Source organism: Tamandua tetradactyla, chromosome 5 (assembly GCF_023851605.1).
Source record: "Tamandua tetradactyla isolate mTamTet1 chromosome 5, mTamTet1.pri, whole genome shotgun sequence".
Taxonomy (NCBI): Eukaryota; Metazoa; Chordata; class Mammalia; order Pilosa; family Myrmecophagidae; genus Tamandua; species Tamandua tetradactyla.
The window spans coordinates 169,809,103-169,822,932 of NC_135331.1; the positions used below are offsets into that span (position 1 = coordinate 169,809,103).

A 13,830-nucleotide genomic window follows, 5' to 3' on the forward strand; every position below is an offset into this window, starting at 1 on the left:
GGTGAGGGTAGCGCACCCAAGGAAAGCGACCTGGCTTACTTCCTAGCCCCAGACTCCCTCCGTGCACTCCCGTGGGCTCCATGCCTCTGCGGCAAGCTCCAGCTTTCTGCCGTTCAGTTCCTCAGCCTCTGCAACCAGGGCTGCGGCATGTGATGCAGAACCTCTCCCAGGTCAGCCGCACTCCTGAATCGCCACCTCAGTCGCCCTCCTGTCCCTTCTCTAATTTTTCCATGCAGGGCTAAGCTCAAGCTAGTCTATTCGGCCGCCTTCCTGGAAGTCTTAGCCTTGATTCTTGAAGAAGACTGTCTAACTATATAGCTTTTCCAAAGTAACTATATGAAAACCTTTTGTCCAGGGTATTGACAGTTGAGTAAAAAAAAGCATAAAAATAAATAAATAGTAGGGGGAGAGAAAGGGTAAAAATTGTGTAAATTGAAATACTATTGGTCAATGAGAGGGAGAGGTAAGAGGTATGGAATGTATGAGTTCTTTTTTTTTCTTTTTCTGGAGTGATGCAAATATTCTAAAAATGATCATGGAGAGGAAAACACAACTATGTGATAAAAGGAAAGAGAATGATTTATAGTATAAATTTTTAGCATTAGTCTTAATTTTTCTTCATCTAGTTTATTTCATGAGGAAATCAACTTTTTGCTCCCATTTGGACCACTTTGCCTCTGAAAATTTAATTATATCCAGAAAGCACCTTGTATACTGTTTCATCTTATGCTCACTGTGACAAATGTGTATGCTTTATATGTACATATAACCCAAATGTCTAATATTATATATTGGCTTCTATGGGAAAAAATAGTTTAAAAATCTGGAAAAGGGGAATTCTATTATGTTGAAGCACTTAAATAATATGTGGTATTCTTTTATCAGTGTTTCATTTATAGGTAATTGCTGGGTACTTTGAGATAACTGTAATGTCAAATTCATTTGGGTATATATTAGAAAAGGTTGTTTTCAAAATAAATTTAGGATTATAAAAATAAAATTGAGATACAAATCTGATGTCTGCCTGCTTTTTTATTGACAAAGAAATGAGGGCATTTAAAGTTAATGCCTTCATTTTCCCTTTCAAAAAAAACCAACTCTGATGGAAGAATGTGGATATCACATTGTAAAAACAGCATACATTGGAGCAGCCATCTTTGGAAACTACGATCTGCCACAAGGTTGGGGGTGAGGGTGCAGCATGAGATTGGGTGGAGGGAAGGGATAGCTTTCCCTGCAGCAATTGCGAGAGCCCATTGGGTGCTAGAGAGCTACGTAGGTCCTGCCACTCACTATGCAGACTTTTACTTAATCCCAATTTTAGTTATGGCACTTTCCTTTGCCTTCTGTGGTATCAGGTGTTCCCGGGTTTGGAGACTTTCCAGATCAACCTCTCCACAGATAGCAACCTCCTGCAGAGGTAAAGATGGTATACTGGTTTGAAACTGTTGTATACCCTAGAAAAGCAATGTCCTTCTAATCCAATCATGTGGGGGCAGACCTATTGTAGGGTGGGGCCTTTTAATTAGGTTGGTTCCATGGAGATGTGACCCATCCAATTGTGGGTGGGGCCTTTTGATTAGATGGAGATGTGACCCCGTCCATTGAAGGTGGGTCTTAATCCTTTTACTGGAGTCTTATATGAATAGAATGAAATGAATAGAATAAAATGAGAATAAAATGAGAATGCTCAGAGCTGACACAGAGAGCAGAGAGATGAAACCAAGTGCAGACGTTTGGAGATACAGAAGGAGGGTGCCTCAGGAGATGCCAGAAGCTGAGAGAGCCATTTGAAGCCACAGAAGCTGGGAGACATCACCATGTGACAGAGAAACCCCAGATGTGATCTGCCTTTCTTGAGTGAAGGTGTCCTCTTGTTGCTACCTTAATTTGGACATTCACATGGCCTTAGAACTGTAAATCTATAACCTAACAAATCCCCTTTGTAAAAGCTAATCTATTTCTGGTATATTGCATTCCGGCAGCTTTAGCAAACCAAAACAGAATGCCATCCCCTTAGCAGTGTGGGATGAGGAGAGAGGGCTTGAGGGTCTCTAACTGTGGCTTCTTCAGGCATTTCAATCAACCATCCTATATTCAGCCTCTTTCTCATCCCTGCCTTCTTCAGTGCTTGGAACCTTCAACTCCTGGGTCTTTCTAGGACCGTAAAATACAAATTGGTAAGAATGCATCTCCCTCTGTAGGCATTTGACGTTCAGACATCTAAGCTCTGCTCACTCTTCCACTTGCTCTCCATTTTCTAAAATTGTGTTGATATTTCTTGTTTTTTGTTGTTATTGTTGTTGCTGTTTGTTTTTTATTGTCTTCTGTCTTACTTTCCTTGTCCTTTTGACTTCATACCCCTTTTTCTTTACTCTCATTGAAGTGGGGCTTGGGGAAAGAGCAGAGATAAATACATGTCAAACGTCCTTTCTAAAATCCACTCACAGAGGAATTGGTCCTTGGAGCTAAAACATTGCTTCCTCTGTGTGGTCTTTTTAAAAATGAAGTATTCCCAGCACAAATGACAAAGACTATTGCCACCAGTGTTCACATTAGTTCCTCAGACGCTTTTGTTAAAGTCCAATGTTTTGTTCAAGAAAAGACTGCCTGGTAGAAATGGGAACTTTGAGGGGAGGCAGGGGGGAGGGATAACTTTTATGTTTGGAGCAGAGGAGGAGGGTCAGGATTCCCAAACAGCAGACTTATCCATTTGACATGTGGAGTCCTCTGGAATAGCGGGGATAAAAAAAGGTTTAAGAAGGAAAAAAAAACAAACTGAAAAGAAAGAGGGCCATAATTCCATTTTCAGGGTCCTTGCCACATTATTACTTCTTGAGCAATACTAAGTTAAGACTTTTCCATTCCACTGATTTAATCCCCTTCAGTGTTTTATATAATGCCAAAATTTCTATTTTGTCAGCTACTTACTGTTTTAATAGTGATGAATTTCCAGAATCTTCAAAATAAATCTGAGCCCCTAAAATCTGCTTTTACAGAGATAGAAAAATTAGAAAGCAAATATTTTCATTAAAAACAGATTTATTAATATTGTAAACAAACTTCAGCATAAGGAACCAAAAATACTTGGTGCCTTGAGGTTTTAGATGATCCCATTTCCAAAAATATTGTTAGCATACAACCTTCCAGGAACATGTGGTCTGTTAAAATAAGGCACACCTATGATTCTAAAATGAGAAAAATGTGAAAGCTAATATTTGGATTTCTTGTAGCGGCAAAAGCTCTCATCTAATTCTTGAAACTACTAGCCGACTCTGTCCATTTATTCATTTAGCAGAAGCACACAAACTTAAGATTTGTGCTCCTCTTAAACCTATTTAGAGGACCAGAAAATTTGGGGGGCAGAAGCCACAAATAATTTTTGAAACAGATTTTAATGATGGAGCTTCACTAACTCTCGTTTTATTCTCATTTTTGATTAGTTGGTCTATCTGCCTTTGCATAAACTTAGATGTTTTGGAATAATATTGCTTTTTTTTTTTTCTGGCCATCTGGCAGGCATGGGTTTTTCAGACCAGGAGATGTTTATGGGCAGCCAGCACAGGGAATCTGGTCTGCATCTCAAGGTTTCATGTTAAACACAGGGACTATAACAGACTCTTTTTTACTCCTGGCTCTATATTAGAGACCTGGAGCAGGTTCTAATTTCCATTTGGAAGTTCTTTTAGTGAACAGTGCAGCCTTTGTGATAAATGATGGTTGGAGTGATTACCCCTTCTGCAAGCCTGTTAGAATAACTCAGTTTCTGCGGATTGCTTTATCTCCTGCGGTGAATGCATTTGGATGACTTGATTTAGTGAACTAGGTGGAGCGTGTAGCAGTCACAAGAGTACACACAGTAGCCTACTGAGGATGACTAAACTCTGACCAATTTCAAGTTGCACAATTGTTTCCATTCCTCCTGCTTCACAAAACTTGTACTAGAACCACTAAGAAACTCACCCCTCAGATGATCACCTTTATTCCATGCCAGTGAGGACAGTAAGTGGCTTAAGGGAAGCAGGATGATGTCCCCACTGAGCCCCAGGGGCAGGGATTACTATCCAAGGCAATTTGTGGTGGTGACTGTCCCCAGGTTCTCCCAACCCCAGGCAGAAAGGCCAGGCTTGCTCTTCCTCCTTTCATCCAACACATAGTTAAAAATAAATTTAACCCACAGAAAATATCAGATACCATGCCCATTCACTCTTGTTACTTTTTTCCCACGTGGGCAGGCACCAGGAATTGAGCCTGGGTCTCTGGCATGGCAGGCGAGAATTCTAGCCTGCTGAGCCACCATCGCACTGCCCCCCATTCCCTCTATCATACATAATTTATTGAAGGCCTATGATGTGCTGGGCTATTGGGGACACAGGTATGAAGCAACATGCTCCTGCCGTGGTGGAGCTTAAGAACTTCTAGTGGGAAAAACAACTAAAACCACAATGGCAGAGATGAGCAATCACCAAGTGTCCATCAACTGATGAATGGATAAACAAAATGTGGTCTATACGTACAATGGAATACTATTCAACTGTAAGAAGGAATGAAGTTCTGATACATGCCAAAAACATGGATGAACCTTGAAGACATCATGTTGAGTGATTGAATGCAATAAGTCAGACACAAAGGGACAACTACTGTATGATCTCACTTGGATGAATAGAGATGGAAAGAAAACTACAGGGTATCAGGGGCAGCAGTATTAGGAATGTGGAGTTAATGCATCCAGGGTTTCTTTCTGGTTGGTGTGATGGAAGAGTTTTGGTAATGGATGATGGTGCTGGTAGCACAACATTGTGAATGGAATTAACACCACAACGTTGTGTACTTGGAAGTGGTTAATATAGGAAATGTACATGTTACCACACTAAAACTGGGAAAAAAAAAAGTAAACAACCAAAATCATTACAAATCATGGTAAGGTATATGAAAGAAACACACCACAGCCTGGGATAGAAGATATCAGAGAGCCACCTCCTTTCTCTGTGGTCAAGGAGGCACGTCTGCAGGATGATATGTGAGCTGAGACCAGTGGGACAAGAATGAGCCCGTCACTGAAGAAGCAGGGGGAACAGAGTTCTAGTAGAAGGAACAGTGGCTGCTAAGGCCCAGAGCCCAGGACAGAGTTGGGCTGTGCCAGTAACTGAGAGGCTGGGGTGACTGGAGGGTTGGGAGCAAGATTTTGGCCCCAGAAGGAGCCCACAGTTAGGAGGATCAGATCATGTCCCACTCTTCTAAGCAATTTTAAGATTTCAGTTTGCTCTTAAGAGCAGTGGGGACTTTTCTTGTAGGCCCCATATGTATTTGGACAGGAGTGCGGTTGCCCTGTCTGCAGCGTGAAGGCCCTTACCATGTCTAAAACATCAAAGGGAAAAAGTACAAGATGGGAGAAAAAAGGTCATTTATCCGTAGAGTAGAAATGCAGCTCAAGTTACGAGAGAGGCCCACACACAAGAAAAAAAAAAGGAAAAATTAAAGAATTAAAAGGCCTTGCATCTCAACATTATTGGTGAAAAACTACAGTGGTTTCACAATCACTTTGATCCTCCAAAAGTAGGATATTCAAAGAAAGATGCTTGCAAATTAACTGTAAGTTATTTTTTTTAATGTTTTTATTGAGAAATCTTCACGCATATATTCCATATATGGCATACAATTAAGGACCCACAATATCATCACACACTTGTGTGTTCATCACTGTGCTCATTTTTAAAACATTTGCATCACTCCAGAAAAAGAAATAAAAAGAATAAAAAACTTCATACACCCCATAGCCCTTACCCTTCCTTCTCATTGGCCACTAGTAGTTCTATCTACCCAATTTATTTTACCCTTTATTCCCCCTGTTATTTATTTATATCCATATATTTTACTCATCTTTCAATACCCTGGATAAAAGGAGCATCAGACACAAGGTCTTCACAATCACACAGTCACACTGTAAAAGTTCTATCTTTACACAATCGTTTTCAAGAATCGAGGCTACCAGAACACAGCTCTACAGTTTCAGGGCACTTCCCTCCAGCTACTCCAATGCACTCTAAACTAAAAAGGGATATCTATACAATGCGTAAGAATAACTTCCAGGATAACCTCTTGACTCTGTTTGAAATCTCTCAGCCACTGACACTTTATTTTGTCTTATTAATTGAAAGGTATTTAAATCGATTATGTGATGAACTGGAGCAGGCTGAGTTACATAACAGCATCGGTCAGGCAGGGAAGGAGCTCGGTTCCCGGGAGGCTTCATCCAGCATTCGATGGCTCGGGATGGCCCCATTGTGAAGGGGATGGTTTTGAGATCACAGGCATTGTAAATGCAAGTTATCTGAAAACCTTTAGGGAATAGGATATTGAGCTGAAAAAATTGCCAAACAAAATGAGAAAAATCTGTTCTAATGATGCAGCTCCCAAGAAGTGCAAGAGGAAAAACATTACAACTGTAGATAAAGATTGAGGGGAGTTGCAACTAAAAGGCGAAATAGATGACTCAGATGAGGAAATGACTGCAGTGGCTTAATTGTCTTTATTGGAGTTTAAAATAAATAAAGAGCTTCAAGTTATACTCTTGTGGATTATATGTATAGTCTAGATACAGGAATTTGCTATTAGAGTATTCTCTTACATGAAGACACTCCTGTTTGTAGTTTCAAAAATGACATTTTGGTTTTTACTTAAAAACCGAGTTTACTTTATCATTTATGTTACAATGCTAAGGTGGATATGAAGTGATCTGCAAAACCCTTTTAACCTGAATTTTCAGGACAATGTGATATTTATGAGGACAGAAAACGTTTTAATTCTTTACCTCATCTTTACTGATAATTACCTAATCTCACATTTTGGGGCATGGACAGCATTCTGTTTCTAAAAGGGTCCTGTGGATACTTCTTTTATTTTTAATTTTTCCTATTCTAACTGGAAAACATTATGTCAATGAGGGTTTTTTTTTTTTAGCTCTAACTGAAAAATGTTGTGTCAGTGGGTTTTTTTTCCTCTATTCTTTTTGCACTTTATAGAGGGAAGAAGCAACATAAGTTAGAACATCTGGAAAGTGTAAAACGGCGTGACCTGAAGATCTCACCTCAGGTTTGCAAGGATCTGTCAGTGAGTACTTGACCATCTGGACCCTCAAACTGGAATGGCCAGATGGGAGCTAGAACCCACCCCACTCTCTTTCCTCTCACTTCTATGGCCTGCCCACAAAGCCCCGAGGCTCTCAGCCTTGCTTCCAGCAGAGAAGAATCCCTGAGGCAGCTGCTCAGCCCCCAGCCTCTCGCCTTTCCCCATCTGGCATCCTCACGGAGCACTCGCTCACCGCAGCCTGCCAGGGACAGGGACGCAAATGCGTTTCTGTCAGGGAAGCCACATACCTTCAGTCTGGGGTTAAAAGCAGAGAAAATCGTAATATCAGTTATCAGTGTTTGCAGCGCTGATGTTACTCCCGTCAAATCTCGGCTGATTAAAACCAGCCCTGTGAAACCACAGGCTTTATTTCCCCTCTAATGTCTTTAGCCACTTTCTTCAACCCCTATGAAAGGGCAAAACCCAAAGCAAAACGCAGCTTTGGAGCATGTGGATAGTTCTTAAGCTGAGTTGATGGCAACACTGTCTTTCAGTAGCTGTGTCACACTAATCCTCTAAACATCAAACCCATTTTCTTCTTCATGACAGCTTTATTGAGATATACCATACAATGCATCCATTTAACTCAATGGTTTTAGTATAGTCACACGGTTGCACAACCATCACTGTGATCAATTTTAGAACATTTTGATCACCTAAAACACAGCAACAACAAAAACAAACCCATACTCATTAGCACTCCCTCCTCATTTCCGCCCCCTCTCCAGTCGCTGGCAGCCACCAATATCCTTTGTCTCTATGGGTTTGCCTAGTCTGGACATTCCATATAAATAGGATCGTACAATATGAAAACTTCTGAGACTGGGTTCTTTCACATAGTGAAATGTTTTCAAGATTCATCCATGTTTTAACTTATATCAGTAATTCATTGCTTTTTTTTAAATTTATTAGAGACATTGTGGTTTTATTAGAGAACGGAATAATTATGCATAAAATACAGGATTCCCTGTGCATAAAATTATGCATAAAATTATGCATAAAATACAGGTGTTCTTATTATTGGCTGGAATGGTCCTGGTTGGGGGTTGGCAGGTTATGATAGGTAGCAAGGTCTAGCTGAAGCTTGCATGAAAGCAACCTCCAGAGTGGCCTCTCGACTCTATTTGAACTGTCTGCCACTGATACTTTATTAGTTACACTTCTTTTCTCTCTTTTGGTCAGGATGAAATTGTTGATCTCATGGTTCCAGGACCGGACTCAACCCTGGGAGTCATCTCCCATGTTACCTGGGAGACTTTCATCCCTGGATGTCATGTCCCATGTAGTGGGGAGGGCAATGATTTCACTTACAGAGTTGGGCTTAGAGAGAGTGAGTCCACATCTGAGCAACAAAAGAGGTCCTCCAGAAGTAACTCTTAGGCATGCCTATAGGTAGGCTAAGCTTCTCTGCTACCTACATAAGCTTCGTAAGAGTAAGCCTCATGATCAAGGGCCTGGCCTATTGATTTGGGTGTCCCTAAAATTTGACACATTATCAGGGGATTCCCTGATGGTAAGGTCTAATAGTTGCATAATTTTTCCTCCATCCCTCAAGGGACCTTGCCAATACTTTTGGATTATCTGCTTACAATATTCTAGGATGTATCCAGGCATTGCAATAATCTATACAGGATTAAAGGCCCTCATTCTTATTCTGGGCTCCCTGTGTTTCAAATGTTTAAATAAGCTATCCAGACAGGTTGAGTTAGATTATGTGCTACAGAAAATTTCAGTTCCAGACAAAATAAGCCTTTCTTCCTTTGGTCTCAAAGAGTAGGTGCGGTTCTAAAATATTGACAAAGTCTTCCTCACCTCTGTGTTCTGAAATACCTTAATCCTGACCTGAGTGGCTTCACTCTTATCTTTAAATACAAGGTTATAGATATATAAAACAGCATCTCAAAATCCAGAAATAATAATTACCACTCTGGACTAAATGTGTCTGCTATAAGAGCTTACAATCTAGGTCCCCCTTTTCTTGTAAGCATTTTCTAAAGGAGACCATACAATAATTGTTCTTTCATTTCTGGCTTATTCTATCTCACCAGATGTCTCACAGGTTCATTCACATCGCTGCATGTCTCATGACTTTGTTCCTTTTTACAGCGGCACAATATTTGATCATATGTATACACCATCACTCACCAATCTACTTCTCAGTCAGTGCATCCTTCAGCCACCTACATTCATTAGGCATTACATATAATGCCCAAAGTCCACAGTCCACCAGCACTCTCAATTTTAGATAATTTCATTGTTTCCAAGAGAAAGATAACCAATAAACACACCCTCACCAAATAGGAAATCTAAACCTTCCTTTAACTCTTGTCCCTCCCCCGATTATTTACCTCTGCTGTTGCTGTGGTAGTGCTGATGGTTTCCTTTTAAACATAGCCCATAACATACTATAGCAGTCTTCCCCCCGCACCCTGGACTTTAACACTCTTTGTACATGAATCATATCTTTAAAGTAATTCTTGCAAGAACTAATTTATATTTCTAGTGATCATCGGTGGGACACGTAGGTCTATACAACCCCTTTCAATCTTGTTCATCTTCAATATGATAATATTAGTTACAGACCCACTAGAGAACAACCTTCACTTCTATCTATTCCCTTACATTTAACTTCAACCTCATTAGCGTAATGTTCACTCATCTCTAGCTTCTATGTATCTCTAGGTCCCCTATATTCTGTATTATAAGCCCCTGATTTTACCTTTACCATGCTCATAAAAGTGGAGTCATACAGTATCTGTCCTTTTGTGTCTGGCTTATTTCACTCAGCCTTATGTCCCATGGCTTATCCATCTTGTCATGTGGTTCAGGACATCATTCTGTCATACTGCGGCATAATATTCCATCGTAGGTACATCCAAACCTTGCCCAAAGATGGTGTTGCTGTCTGAATGATTCAGTCATGACACGATCCTGGGTCCTGAGGGCCACCAAACTTATTGAAGCCACCACAATCACTTCCGCCCATGCTGCCTCTGCCTCAATGGCCACCTCCACGACTACTGGGTTCATAGTCACCACTGTTCCAGCTGTAACCGCCGCCGCCCTGGCCGTTGCCCCCATGGTCCTATTGGCCTCCCCTGTAGCCCCACCACCACCACTCTGGTCCACCGCCACCACTCACGGGGCACTGACCTTGTCCGTGTTGCCCATCCCCCCCACTGCCACTCTGTATTGCTCTGCCGTCGACAGGCCTGAGAAGGACAATAGGAGCCTTGCTGCTGCCCACCACCGCTGGGCTGTTGCCCACACTCCCCACTCTGGGGCTGTTCATAACCGCTGCTCTGACAACTGCTGCCATAGCTTCCCGAGGGGCTGCTGGGAACTGGCTGCTGCCCGTAGCTGGGATAGGAAGATTGCTGCCCGCAAGATGATGGGGAACTCTGGCCACCACCATCGCCACCAGCTGAGCCACATCCCTGGGGAGTTGACCGGGTGGGTGCCATTACTGTTCTGGGTCGGGCCATAAGAAGAACCATAGCTGCTCTGGCCATCGCCTCAAGTGTCTGCTGATCGGCCGTAACCGCCATAACTCTGCTGTCCTAGGGTTGACTGCTCTGCTGCAAGTCGCCGTGCCCAGGCTGGGTGGGGTAGGCCCCATAGCTTTGAGTTGCTTGTTGGATATAGTCGTTTGAGGTCATGACCTCACACATGCACACGGGCTGACTAGCAAAAAGATTCCAACACTGCAGAGCACTGGCGCCTCGAGGACTCTTCGGATACTTTTTGTTAGATGAGAAACATAAATCTCCCACTTGTTTAAACCACTGAGGTAGGGACTCCTGTTATCGCTGAACACATTCCTGATTGATACAGGGGGCTGGAATAAAGGAAATACCAGCTTGGTATGTTTGCAGTGGTCCAGACCAAGCTTGGGTTAAAGTGGTTGCCGGGACTTGGAACAAAGTGGACAGACTGCAGATTGAAGGTGCATCGGCTGAGCGCCCCCCCCATGGATACCAAGAAGTTTCCCTCACTTATCCAGGGCCTTTGAGCCCAGCTTGCTTCGTTAGGCCTCCTCTTTAAGTCCCGTAGCATGCCAGCCTGAACAGACGTTTTAGGAGCACCTGCCATGTTCTAGGTCCTCTACTTTCGAGGAAACTTTTTTCCTGGTTCCTCAAATTTACATTGCTTACTCCTCCCTGGGATGCCAGTGGTTCTCAAGCTTTATGTTTGTGATCCACAGTAAGAAATACATTTTCAACATGACCAGAACACATTCAATCTGATATATAGCTGGAAAAACAGTTTTCACAGAACGATACTCAAAATGTATGTCTTGTGCTTTAATATTTTCCATTCTTTTCTACTCAATTGAAAAAAAGATCCAAGCAAATTTAGTGGGAAGTATAGGACCAGGATCTTTTTTTTCAATTTCCCACTAAATTTGCTTTCATGATCCACTGATAAGACAAGACCCATGGTGTACAAACTCTATATTATTCCTTTAGCAATCGTTTTGTTTGTTTTTGTTTTTCTCTTATAGAAGTTGTGTGTTTACAGAAAAATCAGGCATAAAATACAGGAATCCCATATAACATGCTATCATTAACACCTTGCATTGATAGGGAACATTTGTTCCAATCAATGATAGCACTTTTTTTGCAGTCTTATTGAGATATATTTACACACCATACAATCCATCCAAAGTATACAATCAGTGGCTCACAGTATCATCACATAGTTGTGCATTCATCACCATAGTCAATTTTAGAATGTTTTCAATAATCAAAATAAAAAAACAACAACAAACATCCCATACCACTTATTACCCCCTCTATTATTAACCCATAACATTGGTGTGGTATATCTGTTACTATTGATGAACGAATATTAAAGTGTTACTGCTAACTATAGTCCATAGTTTGCAATAACTATTAGTAATTCCTTGTAATATGACATCCATTTGTTCTTGTTCATGAAAGAATACTTTTATGCTTGTACTGTTAGTCACAGTTATCCTTCACAGGGTTTACCATGCTTGTCCTCTAGCTTTCCTTCCAGTGACATACATGACTCTGAACTTTTTCTACCTCAACCACACACATAATTCAGTGCTGTTAATTATACTCACCATAAAGGGTGGCACATTTTAATAATTGTGCTATAAACTATAGCCCATGCTTTAACCTAGGGTTCACTGTTTGTGTAGTGTAGTTCCATGAATTTTGAAAAACATTTTTATTCTGTTACCATATATACAAGCTAACGTTTCCCTTTTCAATCACATTCAGTTATATATTCCAGTGCTGTTAATTACATTCACAATGTTATGCTGCCATCACATTTCCAAAACATTTCCATCATTCTGAATAGGTATCCTGTACATTTTAAGCCTTAACTTCCCATTTCCTATCCCCACCCCATCCCCTGGTAGCCTATATTCTAGATTCTGACTTATTCTAATTGTTTCAAATCACTGAGCTCATACAACATTTGTCCTTTCGTATCTGACTCATTTCACTCAACATGATGTCATCAAGGTTCTTCCAGGTGGTTGCGTGTATCAGAAACTCACTCCTTTTTAACGGCTGAACAGTATTCCATCATGTATATATATATATATATATACATATATGTGTGTGTGTGTGTGTGTGTGTGTGTGTGTGTGTGTGTATCCTTGACTCTCTTTGAGGCTAGAATGGTTGGGTTTGGAGTAGAGGTGAAGCTGCAAGGAGAAGACAGGGTCAGAAAAAGGAAAAGGCATATATATATATATATGATACATACCACATTTTTTGTATCCATTCATTGGTTGATGGACACTTGGGTTGCTTCCACTTTTGGAAATTATGAATAATGCCACCATGAACATGGGTGTGCAAATATCTGTTTGAGTGCTTGCTTTCAGTCCTTTTGGGTATATTACTAGTAGTGGGATTGCTGGTCATATGGTAACTCTATACCTAGCTTTCTGAGGAATTGCCAAACTGTCCTCCACAGCGGCTGCACCATTTTACCTTAGGCATTCATTCTCTACCCTCAGCGATATCTCTTGCATTGATATTTGACTTTTCATACCAATGTATTGTCACATCATCCAGACCATGAACTGCCAATTTATTTATCTTATCCCTAGTATCTAGCTGGGTGCCTGGCATGTGGTGTACTGCATGCTGCTTGAGACCAAGAGCTGCACAGCGTCAACACTGTAAATAAGGGAAATGCAGCCTTCTCCTTTGCAGGGTGGTGAGGAGAGGCAAACAGGAAAATCCTGCTCACAACAAACGCTTCAGGCTATTGTCCACATTTCTGTCCAATAATCTCTCCCTTTTTAGGAGTTTAGTGATTCATATTGCTTAAGTGTGGTTAATATTATTATTTTATCAAATCTTAGGTGCCTTTTTGAGTGTTTAAAGCATGATACCCTAAGATGCTAGTGGGATAGTTTGAGAGCAGAATACTGTTCGCCTAACGAGGAAATTTCAAGGAAACTCAGAGAAAAAGCTCAGGGCAAGTAGATGGGGAGATGTTCGTGGGTAGCGGGCCTTAAGACACTGACCCACCATCCTTGGAGCAGCCCATGTGCATTTGTCCACTGGGGACACTGAAGCGTGGAAGGGGCTGGTGGCGGGATGTGTTAGGTGGAAGGAGCTGGTGGGGGGATCTGTTAGGAGTGGGAATGGGGAGGTTTCCTGGAACATATGGATTTGCACAAGCAGTGAATGTGAGACAGGAAAACAA

The 13,830-nt window shown here is 41.4% G+C and overlaps 2 pseudogenes; one reads left to right on the forward strand and one right to left on the reverse strand.

Moving 5' to 3' along the window:
- The first annotated feature begins 5,354 nt into the window (after window positions 1-5,354).
- On the forward strand, window positions 5,355-6,523 carry LOC143682873 (translation machinery-associated protein 16-like; annotated as a pseudogene).
- A 3,445-nt stretch (window positions 6,524-9,968) lies between these two features.
- LOC143683380 (uncharacterized) lies at window positions 9,969-10,787 on the reverse strand (annotated as a pseudogene).
- Between the last annotated feature and the right edge of the window lie 3,043 nt (window positions 10,788-13,830).